Raw genomic sequence first — 15,911 nt, 5'->3', positions numbered from 1 at the left:
AGGGAAATACTAGTTCAATGATATATCAGTTGAGGGAAAATGGATTCCTTTGCAGGTATGACACTATCAATGTATGAACTTTCAGATTTGAAAGATTATTAAGATGGAAACATTTTGAGACAAATCAGTCTTTCTTTTATTTCCCAATTTGCACGTGGTAGTAGACTTGCTTGGAGCCGTTTTATTGAATTAAAAGGAGTATTTTAGCTTTCAGAAAGGTCTTGAGATCCATTTCTGAGAGGCCTGGGTATTATTTGCCATTGCTTCCCACAACTGCCAGATCCTTTTAGAGGTCTGAACCATGACATCTAGGTTTTAATTTAATGTTTCATTCCTGTGAACACCTTTGGCTCCCAGGAACACTTTGAAAGGTCAAAAGAAATTTTAAGCAGTCCCTTGCCTCTCTTGCGGCATCCAAAAATAAAAATATGAATAAAAATACAAAACAGTTCCCTTTGTTACCTTTTTGCATAGAAGACCTTAAGTGTTTCCCTACAGGGCCAATTATCACCTAACACCTTTTTCTGTACAGAACTGGAATAAAAAAAAAAAAAAAGTATCTCAACTCCATGTGTTGATTGTGTTTTTTTTTTTTCCACACCAGGTGAAGAACCCAGATTTGGGACAACAGTAATTTCAGCTCAGAGCACTGCAGAGGTAAGCGTGACTGCAGACTAGAGTTATCCTCTCTCTAGTAGCATGGACACGCTCCGATACACTAATGTCTTTCTGATCTCCAGTGACTGTAAGGGAAGACTGTCTTCTTCTGGCTTGCCTGCCCCCAGGAACAAAGCAGTAGCCTTGACTCTTCAAAGAGATCAAGCATCCATGCCCTTCCTTTTACCTGTTGGCTGAGCACAGGACAAGCAGAAGCAAGAGAAATGCACATGGAGTGGAAAGTTGTGCACACAGATGGTAAAAAAAAAAATAAAATAAATAAAATCACTTTGTGGTAGGATCCAAAGTCTCAAGTTATTTATTAGACCTTATTTCTTAGATGAAGCAAGAGGAAGAAAATAGTTCTATGTTTTTATCCTCTGGTACTGCTCAGCTACTCAACCCCAGCAGCTTAACCTCTGTCATACAGAGCTAAAATAACGTCAGTGATAATGTTGTGTTCATGAATACCCAACAGGTAGCAGTACCAAAGCACACAGAACAATGGCAGCAATTATGGCCCCTTCCTCCTGACTCCCAGCAGGAGCTTAACTGCTGCTCAACAAAGCTTCTGACACCCTCTCCCCTGCCTGTTCCCACACACACGCCTCCCAGGATTTCAGTTTAAGATTAAGTTTGAAATGTGTAATTAATTGGCTAAAAAATTCCTTCATCTTCAATAAGCACCAGTCAGCTGCAGGCCCTCGCTGGGTGTGCCTGTTCTGTACCTGCCACAGCAGTTTTCTGCCTTTATTTTGGGATAGGTTTTACAACCTTTTGAATATATACTTTTCCAATAGCCCTACGTGCTAATAACAGGCATCACGTTATTAGCACACTGTTTGGATGGGATATTCAAAGAAACTGGCTTTTACAGGGACAGAAATCAGGAAGAAGGCTCAGAAACAATATTAACTTTTGGGAAACTACCTAATGAAGCATTTTCTTAAAATAGACAGGGTAGAGCTTCACTGGAAACTTGACTTGCAACAGAGAAGTTAAGCCCCTGTCTCTCTAAAATACAGCTTAAGCTTTTGGAAAAATGTGTCACTTTGCAAGATGCCTCATACAAAACCTACCGCTTCATTTTGGTTGCAAATAAGATGACAATCAGAACAGAAGCCTCGATTTTTACTTGAGAAGTCGCATCCAACAAACCCCTGAATTTTATGCAGATTTATCCCTGGCCCAGATGTCGCAATGCAGTTCATCCATCAACCCCTCGCTGCCTCCCACCTTCCCTCCCTGTCCTCCCCACATCACTGCTGGCTGCACCTTTTGGGGGCTACACTAATCCCTTTCGAGTTTACTTAAAAGGCTCCCATGGAGTTCAAACAGGTATCAGATCAAGCTTCATTGACTCCTGCTGTCACAGAGGCAATCATTCAGGGAGGTGGTCCTTGTACATTTGGTTTATAACTCCCCAAGGGACAGGGAGAGCAATTACACACAGTCCGGCCTGGTGCAGGCCCGGCCAGTGAACCCGCTACAAAGTGCTTGGGTCTGAATATCCTCCAACAATTTCTCCTGGGCTATTTAAACATACACCTTCCCTACTGCCCAAGGTAGCTAAGGATGTAGATTTTGCCTCCAGCGTGCCCTGTTGTTAGACGGTCTGTCAGCTCCAGAGCTCTCCTGATCACTGGAGCAGCCCATGTAATTATAAAGGAAGGGTAATTGAAATAAGGAGAAAGTAACACTTGAAAAGGAAGCAAATGATTCAGAACATGCAGAGCCATCCACCCACATCAGTGGGGTCAGGAGGTCTATCAAGCTTGGAAGCAGAAATGCTTTTGTCTGTAAAGGAAAGAAAAAGAAACCCTAATAGGATATATTTATAATCTTAAGTACTGGAACTTCTTGTTTTCTTTTTTCTTAAAGCAATCTCTCACTTTGCAAGATGAGAGCCAAGGAATATATTTGAAAGGGGAAGAACCTTAAGCAGCAGTTGACAGCCAATGCTGGAAGATACACAATAGATGAGGAACGGGGGGGCTGGCACAAACCCCCTCAGACAGGGCTGCCTCTGCCCAGCACTCCTGCTTTTAAATAAAATCTTCATCCCACTCTTTCTCCCACCAACCTGGTCAAGGAGATATCCTCCCTTCAGTCTCAGCCCTAACAAGCAAGACCTTCTAATGAAACATATTCCCATGGGATTTCCAAGCCAGGTGTTTCAACTCCAGTGCCCCGACTCCTGGCCCAGGTCTGCAGACTAAGCAAGAGCCTCAGAAGCTGTAAATTGACATTGCTCCATTGACTTCAGCAGAGCTAAAACCATTTGCACTTGCAGATGATCTGATCCACTGTTTTATATGCCCATCTTCTCCCCTCGATTGCTTTATAATCACACCCATGCCAAAAATATTTCAGTGTCCTAGTCTATCTCTGAAAGATGTGAGAGCACCAACCCTCCTCCAGTTTCCCCATTGGGCACTACAAAGAGGGACAGACAACTGAAGAAATGCAGGTTACACAAGGAATCTGTGGCAATGTCAGAAAGAAGCACAGACCTACCAGTCCTAGGGTGGCATATGCTTCATAAACACTGGAATGTTTTCATGCTCATCTGAGAATTTGTATAAATATTATATTTACATTTGCTGAGTGTTCTGATGTTGGGCTGTCATTAGCTGCAGGTTTAATCAGAAGAAGCAGCTATGAGCCTGATTTACACCATTTTGACATTAAGAGCAAGTCCAGGCTTCCCATCCATCCCACCAGAGCACAGAGAAGGCTCTCAGAACAGAAAGTTCAAAGGTAAAAAGCCTCTGAAACAGAAAACCCTTGAGACAAATCCACAGCATGCGAGCCACAGATTATAAATAAACTTCTCCATGACTTTTAATGGCTCAGTTCAGACATTTCATTCCAAACACAGGCTTCCCAGGCAACATGAGATGAGTTATATCAGTGTGTATGTGCTTACCTGTAAACAATTATCTCCTCTCTTCAGTAGAGTCATCAAGCAGGACAGTTTCCTATTACATACAAAGACAGAACCTGTTAGAAAATATTTTTCTCCGATAACACTTCTAGGAAGCACTGACTTAAGGAAGTGTTAGCAAGCATTTTTAGTGCTTTGTAAAGTATTTTATGTATTCCAGAAGTCTTCCAGCTTTCCAATCACACCTTTTTCATAGTCTGATAGTTTTCACTTTTAAAAAGATCTGATATTCTAGGAACATTTTTTTTCCTCACTTTAGCAATTTTAAATACATCTTGTCACAGCCCAAATATTTTCCCCATTCTACTTCTTCAACAATTTGACAGATCTGTGGTGAATTTTCCCCTTAAGTTAGATTATTTGTTGTAGGAGTGAGAAAGAGAAGTAGCAAACACCTTTAAACAAAATTAATTTTTTTTCTCCTGGTTCATGACAGCTCAGTATAGCAAAGGAGGCAAAGCTCCATTTCTAACCACACATTTTGGTGTGCTTTAAGACTAACTTTATACCACATTAATGCTATGAAAAAGACTACAGAGAACAGCTAATAAAAGCTTAGCATTGTATTTCTATATAGTATTGCTTATACCCTAAACTGCAAGAATTACTAACCTAGTTTTCAAACAATAATCTGTCTAGAACTCAACTACTGAGACTTCTGCTAGAAAAAGCTAATAATAGCCCATACAAACAGCCAGCAGAAGAGAAGAACTACCTTTAGGAAGCAAAACTATTTCTACCTTGCTCAATTGCAAAGAATCAGCCTCACCCACCATCAGCCGAGCCCTGGTCCCACTAAGGAAACCAACTGCTCCTGCTGTTCATGCTTTTATTGGGAGCAGCCTTTCCCAGCAGGGACCTCTTCTCATCAGCAGCCCCTTAAATTGGGGTGGGATGGGAAGCAGCAGTCTTTGTGTTGGAGGGACAGGGAGTGGCTGGTCCTTTGCCTGATCTTTTTGCTTTAGTGTTGGTTAATTATTGTTTGGTTTAGTGTTTTGTTTTCTACCAAGTGATAAATTTTAAGGTGTTGTTGATGTCCTTTCTGCATCTTTTAAGGAGAGAAAGGTTGCCTATTTTTAAGTTCATTGTTCTTATGCTAAGTAACTTTTTTCTCAGGTTTTAGTCTGGAACTAAAAAGCATTTTATATAAGTTTTACTATTTTAATACCTTAAGAATTTAGGAATCCCTATAAGAAAATGCTAGGGAGCAGGCAGTTAGGAAAAACAGTTCATGTTTGTTCTTGTTTTCTTTGCTCCAGGAGATTCAGATGAGCAGAGACATTTGCTGGTGCCTTAATAGGCAACTCCTGGTAAGGGTTATTCTAGACTAAGGATTTTACTGGTCTTTTTGTTCTGAACCTCTCACTAGTAGAGGCTGATACTTTTCTCAGGACTTGAGATACTTTTAGCATTTGTTAAGTGTTCGTTGGGCCATTAAATTGTGGGCTGCAAGCACTTTAGGAGGTGATAACATCCTAAAAAGCACCTCCCCCTCCTCTGGGGAGGTGCTTTTTAGGGGGGTAAATGGGGGGCATTTACCAGTCTGTTTCCTGATAAAAAAGTGGGTAGGTGCCTGACTCTAGCGATGTGCTGCAGTCCTGTGGTTTGTTTATTTTCTGGGGCTCTTCAAGAAAGGTCAAGATTGTTTTGAGACGGATGCCACACGAAGTCCCTGCCCCAAAGAGCTGATGTTTAAGAAAACTCTCTCAGAGCTGTAATGAAGAGAGGAGGCGGCTGTGGCACAATCTAGCCAAATTATATTGATAATATGTAGTAATTATATAGCACTTCACACGATCAGAGCACTTTACAAACATTAAGTAATTTACAGCATTTACTGAAAACAGATGTGCTTTTTCTGGGGGAAAAAAAAGGGAAACAGTGTGTGTGCTGGGAGTGGGGAGCAGTGTCCAGGTCCAGTCCCTGATTGGCAAAGGAGCTGGAGGGCGGTGCAGGGCTCCAGGGGGGACCTTCCAGAGGTCTGGTAACCACCTCTGGTTAAGTCATGTCAAAAGGGAAAGGTATCTTCCTCTTCTGTGGCATTTTCTGAATCTGAAGGTCATCTGTCAGATGATCTTTTTAACGTCCAAGAAGAACATGGTGAACTGCTCTGCTGTTGGGATCATGATACCTGTCTCCTGTGATGCAACACAAAAGGTATGATTGCCTTGGTAGACCTAGAGCTGTATTCTGACTTTTGAGCCTTGCTTTTCCTTCCTTCTTGGCTTTGTGTTTAAATACCTGGCTAGCCTCATGTGCTTGTAGCACCACCACTTCATCTCACATGGTACCTTGTATTTGGCACCACTGAGCAATGTGCAATTATAAATTCTTTATGCTAGATGTCTTTTAGAGGTACAATAATATGTAATATTGACCCTTCACCATGTGTAGCCTGTTTGGTCACCAAAATGAGTAGCTTCTATAGTGCATCATGTCCAGTTTCTTAGAAAGTACTGGAAGAAAAGTGGCTGCAAGACAGTGGTGTGAGAGCTCAAATATCTGAAGTTCCTGTGATAATTTCCTTTTGCCCTTCCTGTGATCAGCCACTGTTTTCTTTGCCTCCTACTTTCTTTGCAGGCAAATTAAAAAAAAGTTTACTTGGCTAAGCATTTTACTATCAATACCATACGTATTAACCTTATAAATTAGCCTTTTATGTAGCACTGTATCAAAAGGCTCTTGAAGTCCGATTGAATTATGCTTTACTTCTTCACCCTGTCCCTTGTCATTGTCACCTCCTCAAAGAAATTAATCAAGTTTGTTAGGCATGACCTCCCTTTAGTAAATCCAGGATGACTCTCTAAACAATCTGTGCTTGCCAAGTGTGCTCTGATATTGTCCCTGAGCTGTGCATGTAGACTTCTGCACAAATATAGAGAATATAAAGCCGTGCTCAGGTGGTGGAGGGAAGGATAAAGCTTATTATGGGTCTGGCAGGGTCTGATTGAGGAAGAGGGGTATATTGGGGTAGGAGAGGAATTCTTGTAAGAGCATAAAAGATAGTAAAAAAAATACAGGGGGTGTTTCAGTGGTGTTGCAGCCTGGTATCGAATGGGAAGAGCAGGGAGGAAAAGGGGAGGTTTGATGCTGTGGGGCTGGGCTGTGCCACAGAGCACTGGAGGGAGGTGGCAGAGCCGGAGGATTTCTGCAGTGATGCAGTAAAAAATGCTGAGCTCTTGAGAGGGGGGAGATGGAGGAGGCTCCAGAGCTGCTGCAGCATCGCAGGGCTGATGGCAGAGCAGTGCAGGATGTGATGCTCCTGCCTGGGGGATGCGGTTGTAGGAGAGGATGGGGGAAAAGAGCTAGGGGGGGAAAAAAAGGGGTTTTTGGTGATGCTGGTTTCTGGTGCTGCTGCAGTGCAGAGGAGTTGTGCAGAGCCGGGGGAGGGAATGCAGGGAGCTCTGTGTCATGATGCAGTGCAGAGCAAGGAAGAGGGAAAGCTGTGCTGCAGATCCCAGAGCTCAGGTAGGATTTGGGGAAGGAGCAAGGAGTGTCTGGAGGCTGTAATGCAGCAGAGCAGCAGCTCTGGACATTCACTTGCCTCTACAATTCAGAGCAGGAGGGAGGCAATATTTCTTTAGGGCAGGCTCAAATATCGATGATTTTATAGACTGGTTTTTATTTTTGAGTCTTAGTCATTGGTTTTTTTTCAATCTTTTCCTCCCTGAGAGGGTGAAGCTTGATTTGACAGGTGATTCTTGTGTCATCGTTTGACTCCAGGAGCTGGGGCTTTAGGGGGAAAAAAAAAATTGAGATCTGCAGATCTGAGTTTAGGAAGCAGTCACAGTGACAGCAGAGCAGAAGTGTGCTCATTTGATACTTGAGTGATTGCTTTCTTCTAATCTCAGTTCACGCTGCTTGTTTTGCTCAAGCAACTCTTTTCTGCATAAAACTGTTTTCACACAGTCTTGCATAAGGTTCTTCTGTCTTAGTGTGGTGATATAATGGATTTACTGGACAAGGAGAATGTCCACGGTTTTGCTACAGAAATACATGAGCCCCTTATCAAGCAGATTCTTTTTCCAATTAAATACGTACTCGTTTTGCTTGTTATATGTCTGTTGGTGCTAGTAATGCTTGTGAGGAACTCCAGCAGAACTTGTAGTAAATCTGCTTGAAGTCAGGAGAATGTAATTATCCTTTTTCACTTGGTTTCTGTTCCCTTTCAAGTCTCTACAGGTTTTTTTTTCTGCATTAAAGACTAATGGGTTACAAATTTCAGTTTAGGAGAGGAAGGCTGCACTTGAGGGACAGGAACAGATGAAGCACAGAAGTGTTGCTTCCTCCTATAGCACTTGTCACAACTCAAGAAATTCACTGAACAAAAAATGCTGAGGCTTGGAAGTTACTTCCCGTTTTAAACTTAGAAGAGAAATGAGAACTGTGTTTAAAAATATCGCATGAGGGATTGGTGTGAGGATATCTAGTTGTGTGGTGGGGAGGAGCTCCACTGAGGATGCAGAGAGACAAGAACTGCTGATGGACCTGGGACTGTGGGTATCACTTCCAGAGTGGCAGATGAATATGTAACATTGAAAGGACCGTGTTCTTCTCCACATGTACCAATAGATGTTAACCTATCCTAGCCTTTACCTCAAATTCACAAAATTTTCAGCCTAGGCTTCCTCAGTTTTTCTGGAAGTAAAAGGGCATTTTCCCTAATTAATTTTGTTGCTTTGAAGTTCTAGTTTACAGTGTGCTCATGGCTGAGATATTCTTATCAGGAATCAACACAGATGTAAGTCTACTCAAATAATGTCCTCAGAAGCAAACCTACGTGTTGTCTGAGAGCAGGTCTACATAACCAGCTGGGAAAAGTGCTGTTATTTGCTCTCACCTCCTTGATACCACTGCTGGAACTGTTATTACTCAGTGCAATGTCCTAGATTGTCAAAGAGGGACCACTCCTTCAGAGCTATAAGGCTGTTGTTCAAGGAATTACCCAGGACTTTTTTAGCAGGTTGTAGTGTGAATCACTGTCATCTTACTCAGCCCTTCCTGAAAGGGAAGCAAAATGGAAGAGGAAATGTTTAGCTGATTATCTGCTCGGATCTGGAAAAAGCAGGGAGGTTGATCTCTTGGTTGATTATTCACTGGTTTAAACATTACCCAGGTCTTTCCTCTATTCAGCTGCCTGCCTTCCTTATTGTTTCCTCACCAGGATTAACAGATAAGAAGATGGAGTGCTCAGTGAAAAGTGAGAGGTTTTGTTAGTAGATCTGTTCATCTATCAAAGTCCAGACTGCAGCCTTTTGTAAATTGACTCTGCTACTTTTCTTCTTTCATAAATTACTTTAAAAAATAGAGACAAAAGGCTGCCAACTGTGTTAGTTCCTGGAAAAATCCTTCTTCTGTTTAATATACAACTCTTGAGAGACATTTAAAAGTGAGATGCAGCCATGTGTGAATGCCTGCATATATACTGAAGTGCCATATCACACTGAAGAATTTCAGCATCCCACATGGTGACTTTGCTGCAGATTCTGTTTTCTCCAAGAGAAGCCTGTTTCAGGTTTGGGGCCAGCCCTTCAGAGGGCTGACCTGCACTGACTGCATCACCTGAGGTGATACTGATACCCAAATCAACTGTCTCTTCCCAGTTGTTTCAGCTTGGTTGGCACAGGACTGTTGCAAGTGTGATGCCATGTCTACAGCCCTTTCCTTATGTTTGCATTTTGTGGATTTTGCTATAAAGACCAAGATTATGAGTTCCTTTTCACATTTATCTTTTGCCATTTCCTAGGTCCTAGGAACTCTGAAGAAAGTTCACTCTTTCTCCTGTTTCTAACCACACATGTGCCTCTGCAAAGTCTTGTTGCAATGAACAGTTGCATCAAATGTGCTTGTGGTTATGGCCCCTGAGGTAGGGGTTTGTTGCCATATTTCAGGGTCATTTGTAAACTGTAGCCAATTCAGCCAGTAGTTAATGTGACAAACCCAGAGACAGCTGTTGGTCAGAGCATGGGAATCTGGGAGTTCATTCATAAAAAACCCCACCACGTTGCCTGCGTGTTCATGTGAACCACTCTAACTTCCAAAATATGACTACGACTTGCAATAATCATTTTACAGGAGTGTATTTTCTTGATATTTCCTCTTTGCCTTTCCCTCTATTAAGTCTCTGCTGCTGTCAAAGCATCCACAGGGAGATCAGAATACTGAATATCTCACCTCTTTCCTGAAACAAGTGGTGATTCACATCATCTTTAAAAATGACTTATTTTTGTTGGGAATTTGAGGTTTTAAGTTCAAGCTACTATTTGTTTTGCTTTTCTCTGCCAAAGAAGTTCTTTCATACCTGATATTTTCCTATTATGAATCTTCATTCACTCTCATGGTGTCACCTCTTAATCTTTCATCTTAACATATTAAGTGTGTTTACCTGTTCTGAAAATAGCCCCTGAGTGCTGTGACCCCTCTGTGCATTTTTCTTTTGCTGCTGAGCATTAACATGATGCCAGCACCTATGGTACAACACTGAGAACCTCTGATGAGGGTAGGTGTGAACAGAAACAAAAGGCCAAGCTGAAGCATATAAAATCCTTGATTTCTAATGACACATGGAGTATAGGAAATTGATAACTAGAGGGAAGCAGAAACAAGCATTCTTGGTGCAAGCAAACACTTAAAACTTCTGCAGTGTCTCACAGGGCAGGTCCTAGGACACCAGTTTGACTCGTGCTGTGCATGAAAGCAGTGCCCTCAGTTGAGATCCTGATGCAAATTAACTTATACATTTTTGAGAAACTGAGGGATGGTAGTAGAGCCTGAACCAAGACACACCATCTGGAACAGCAGGTTGTGTCTTCATGGGCACCAGCTTTGCCCTAGGACTTCAGCCCCTTTTCCCAAGCAGCAGTGAAAGGACCTTGCCAAGTTTGCTTTTTTGTCACCTCTGAGAGGCACAGCCCTTCTCAGCTGCCCCACTGCAGCTGTGGGGAGGAGGCAATATTTGGACTCAGGCTTGACCTTGTTCTGATTTGGGTCTGCAGAGCAAAAGGCATAAAATGCGCAAAAAGATATCAAAGGTGGCCAAATTTGTGGAAAGGAGTCAGTAAAAAAGCAAAAGATGGGGAGAGAAAATTGAAGACAGCATCTTTTTCCCTACAGGTTAATAACTTGGGAGAGTTGAGCATTCCTTCAACTTCTCTTTCATTAGAAACTACTGTTTGTGAGACAACAACAACAAAAAAGATTTAATCTACAGTAGACATACAAGGAAAGATTGGCATTCAAACTGACTGAAGAGCTGGCAACTGTTTGACACTGAACTCTTGCAGGCTCTACTTGCACACAGTTCATAAACAGGCTGAGCTTTTCTTCTTCACAGAGTAGTTTTATCCTTCAAAGCTGGTCCATGCACTTGGAGTCAGGTCTCTTCAGCCGTAGCTGCCCGGGCTCCTCGCTGCTGAGCTTCCCTCCTCCATCACTTGGTGAGATTGGTCCCCTCAATCACAGGCTGCCATTTCACCCTGCTCCCTGCCACCACTCAGGAGTGACGTCTGCCTGGGATGAATTTTGTCACAAGTCTTGATTGTATTTTATGCTCCAGCGCGTTCTGTTTACAAGGGCAAAAACCTCTTCTCTTGGCACTTTACACCAGCCAACCTTCCCTTACACAAATGGGTTTTCCAACAGGAATAAACAGATACAAAGCCAAAGTTGTTTTCTATGCAAAAGTCCCTGGAATGCAAGTAAATGTATTTTTTTTCTCACTATTTGACCAGCCCAGGGTGACAGACTAGAACTGAAAATGTTCGCCAGAGTTTTGCAGAATATTTCCTTTCACTAAGCATTAAGAAAAGAAGTAAAGGTGAGCAGAGTGGGGAATTCGTCTGTGTTGCCAATGAGGAAGATTCATACTTTTTTTTTCAGTTGTCATGAAGTTTGCAAAGTTGCTTGTGTCGGCTTTGGTTTCATTGTCAGACGACTTAGTTCCAGTTGAGCTCTTCCATTTAAGCTGTTAAACAAATGAAAAGCAAAATTGTCACTTTTAAATAGAGTCCGCACATAATCACATTTTGAAATGGTCCTCTGTGGTAGCAGCAGAAGTTGTGTGCATTATAATATTGAATTTTAAATAATATATTACACAAAATAGCTTCCAATTTGATTTGGGGGGATATATTTTCATGAATTATTGAGTATTTGATTATTGTAGAAAGCCTTTGCTGTTATGCACTGAAACTGTCACTCTCCCAGGCCTATGATATATGAGTTTGGTTATCAATATTTAAAGTTACGGTCAGCCTGTGTGCACGGCTGCTGATACTGGAGACACGGACTAATCAGTAGTAATGTATATGTGCCTCCTGTCTCTTGTTTGCCAGGCAGAGCTGGAGCAAATTGAGTGTAGAAGATTCCCAAGTGATTTGTGGGCTGGTTTGTCATTCTGAGCAGAAGCCCCTTTGACACCGCTGCATAGAAATAAGGTGAAAAGTTTGCTGGGCTTTCAAGCCCGGCCGGCAGCGGATACAAGGCTTCCTTTTCTTCTGCAGTGATAAGGGCCAGGCTGAGTAACAGTTTACACATATGAGTATTTAATGTAAAAAAAAAAAAAAGAGAGAAATTGGCAAGTATCGAGGGAGTCTGTGATGACTGGGAGTAAAAATTTACTGGCATCTACCAAAATATTCAGAGTTGTTGCATGTGAGCCCGAGCCTCTTGGAGGATTTCACTGAATTTCACTGAGGTGGTTGAGGCACCATCCCTGGAGGTGTTCAAAAGACGGGTTGATGAAGTGCTGGGAGGTATGGTTTAGTGATGATGCTCCTTGTTTGTTGTGTGGGTGTCTATTTTTGTCAAAGTTAGGTTGACAGTTGGACAAGATGATCTTTAAGGTCCCTTCCAACCTAGAAGATTCTGTGAATTTTTAGAGTTGGAAGGGACCATAGAGATCATCTAGTCCAACTCCCCTGCTAAAGCAGGACCACCCAGAGCTTGTCAGAGCATGTTACTCAGGATTGTTAACCTCGAAGAGGCCTTGGAGACTTCTGTGGAAGCAGGATGTGGACTGAGACTTTTTTATTCTTCAAAAAGCCTGTATCTTTATGTGGAGAAGCAGCCTGCGTGCACAGGGGCTTCATTTGAAGTAGGGTGCCCACAGGCAGCGTGTTGTGTGAGGGTGATTACAGGTAGAAACACTCACGATACACTTTTAAAAGCATTATGCAAAGCAAATATTATGCAGCAATGGAGAAGTTAATTATCTGTTGCTTAAAATACAGGAAAGCAAAGCCTGGTGCTGACTGACCTGTCTCTTGTTGTCAGTGGTGTGGGAATGAAGATGATTGCACACAGGTTAATTAGGACAGGCCTGAAATAACCGAATCCGGCGGGACTGCTATAGGGTCAATTTGCACCCAGAAATTTGTAGTGTTGCGCTGTGGCTGCAGACAGGAGAGAACCAAAATAAAAGAAGCACTGTTGCAGCTAATGTGCTGACTTGTACTTGTCTAATTGAGGCTGGATGTGCCAGTGGGTAACAACAAAACAGACTACAAATATTGTGCGAGCTGTCACTCCGAGGAATCCCTCCCCAAATGAGTTGAAGGAGCACTGTGGTTTGCTTACCTGCTTTGCAAATGGGGTATTTATCTTTAATTCAATGATTTGCCTGAGATCAGAAGATCAGATCTCAGAGGAGAACCTAATAATTCCATTTCTGTAGCACTTGTATAAGACTGGCTCGCAGTTTTGTTTTCAAAAGCGAGGATGGAGGCAGGAGATGGGAGAAGAAGCTGCTGTGCAAGTGTTTAAGAAAGTGAAAAGAACCAGGCAACTTTGTTTCTTAAAGCAGGAGGCAATTCTTATGGTATGGAACAGAGGAAGACCCCTTCTTGTCCTTGTATTGTTCACGTAGTTAGTAGGTATGTATTAATCATAATCAACTGTACGCTGCAGCACACAAAACCACCAGTCCCAAGGCCTGTGTGTCCTTGACAAACTGTTAAATATAGCCTAATCAAAAAGGCACACTCCGATAATTACTGGAGAAGTTGCACCTTGGCAGCTGCTGAAAGGTAGCAAAGATGAAGGTTGTGCTCCTGCTTTGGTGGAGGAGCAGGGCAGTGGGACAGCAGGGCAGCAGCAGCGTGGTCCAGTGGGTAGTGATGGCTCGGAAGGGTTAATAGTCATATTGTTATGGCTCCATTTTCCCCTTATCTTCTTTCCTCTCATGTCCCTTTTGTGAGTCTCTTCTCTCCTAGCCCTTCCCTTGGAGTAGGGGATATGGGTAGATTCATGTCCCTTTTGTGAGTCTCTTCTCTCCTGGCCCTTCCCTTGGAGAAGGGAATGTGGGTTGGTAGAGCTGTAGAAGCTTTATCCTTTCTGCTGACTCTGTGCCTTTCCTCAGAGATGTTTTCCCTCTCGCTGCTGTCTGCAGTGAAGTTCACAGAAGTTAAATATGATGCAGATTGGGAGGTTTAATGAATCAGAAAAGCTTGGTGTGGACAGAGGAAGGTTTCTCAGGGCATGCTGTACTATATATGCTTCTCTATAAACTGCACACCTCCTCCCTAGTCCAGATCATTCCCTCACCTCCCCCTCCTTCCTTACAGAAGATGGATTTATTCTGTGACTGGGGTCAGTACTGCTGGCTTTTATTTGGTCAATTTGCATAAGCCTGCAGTAAGTGCAGAAGCTGACAGGGAGGTGTTCCTTTCAGTTGCTCTTACTCTCATAATTCAGCTCGTAGCTGTGCTTGGCCTTTGTGGATGGCAGATTTCCAGCTGATGTGCTGTAATAACATGCACACAGGTTTCATATTTAAAAATTCACAGAAGCTGAATAATTACAGCATCCTGCCTAGCAGTATGTTTGGTGACATGTCCCGAAGAGCCTTGCTGACCTGAGATGTTTTAGAGACCAGGGAAGGGCAAAGATGCTGTGAGCCTTTGTTTCCTATTAACTTTGTGGACTCAGAAAAGGCAGGGTTGTGTCCCCAGGTGACTAGCACAGGCACAATAAAACCTACCATTTCTCAGTTTCCCTCCTCATATCCCTTATCTTCACAGAGGTTTTAAATAAGACCACCTACATTTATAACCTGCTGCAGTTTCTGCATGGCTTCATCAATAATATATTTCTACCTATTTTCTTGACTTCGGGGAAATGTGACATTTGCCTTTTGAATACTTGAGATTGGACTCATCTCTGGTTCCTAGACAAGTTCTGGGACAGCTTTTATCTTTACTTCATTACAAGGGTTGTCACTCATGCCTGAAAAGTGACAAAGCCATCCCTTTCTTTTAGCCGTGGCTGGCCTCTGCTGTCAGAGTGTGCTCTGAGCAAATCAGTGCCTTATGTTAGGGGATGCTTTATTTTCTCTCATGTTGCTCTAAATATTTTTGAGAAAAGTCTTCCTCCCCTGTTACAGTTTCCTAGGTTGTGCTGGAACTACAGAGGTCAATAAAGTTTCAAGAACATCTGGGCAGAATCTTAGTCCTAAAGTCATGTGCAAGGACAATGTAGAGCTCCTGGAGCCTCTTGGCTCCCCTGATTGGAAATAGCCAGGTTAAAAGGGCATCCCTTGATGTATTTTGGAAGAAGACTTCATAAAGTCTTATCAGAAGCATAAATCCATTAAGAATTTGAATACATGCACATACTGTCCAATAATGTGCTGATGCTGCTAGGTATTATGCTTTGTCTTGGAATATGTGAGGACTGGAGCGGTGACTTCCTGCAAATAATGTCTTCTGCTATTGTTCTAATCACTCATGTGCATTCAGCTCAGTCCTGTATCTATAAATATTTTAGCCCTGTTACTCTTACCTAGGTTCATTAAGCACTTAAAGGCTCATAACTGAAGCAGTGGAGATGGAAACAGACCCTCATGCTCTACAGAGCACTAGAACTTCTGTGCTGCACTACAGCATTTATGAAATGTTTTGCCTGGGTATGGAGATGGCAGTGGTTGAGGAGTGTTTAGAACATCTTAACTCTGTTTCTGTGTTTTAATAGATCTTGCTTTAGTGAACAATTTCTTGCTGCCTTAAGAGGATTTTCTGCTGTTCTTTTTCTCTTGACTTATCTGACATATGCGCAACCTTAACTACAGCTTAGCAAAGGTTTTGGGCTATCTGGCTGGGTACCCAGCTCTATTCTTTTTCTGCACATGATAGCTCTATAGAGATTTAAACACAGAAGTATCAGACATGTTTTAATGCTCAAGGACCATTTCCTGGCAATTAAGGGAGAGAACTGAAGGCATGAGACTTTTCCTACAGGCTGTTAACCACAGCTGCCCTTTGGCTGTTTGGGAAGCAGGCTGAGGTTGATGCTATTGCTATTTTAACACAGC

The 15,911-nt window shown here is 42.5% G+C and overlaps 1 long non-coding RNA gene across 1 annotated transcript in view; it reads left to right on the top strand.

Annotated features, from left to right (window-relative positions):
* Positions 1 to 7,028: 7,028 nt before the first annotated feature.
* The window catches only part of LOC106889816, a 98,059-nt gene continuing 89,176 nt past the window's right edge, over positions 7,029 to 15,911 (top strand). Inside the window, exon 1 of the long non-coding RNA XR_001412406.1 lies at positions 7,029 to 7,072. This is a non-coding gene — a long non-coding RNA (uncharacterized LOC106889816). The remainder of the gene's footprint in view (positions 7,073 to 15,911) is intronic.

This window comes from Calidris pugnax, unplaced genomic scaffold (assembly GCF_001431845.1).
Source record: "Calidris pugnax isolate Ruff unplaced genomic scaffold, ASM143184v1 scaffold22, whole genome shotgun sequence".
NCBI lineage: Eukaryota > Metazoa > Chordata > Aves > Charadriiformes > Scolopacidae > Calidris > Calidris pugnax.
Note: the sequence above shows the minus strand (reverse complement) of the source record. Positions and strands in the feature narration are given on the sequence as shown.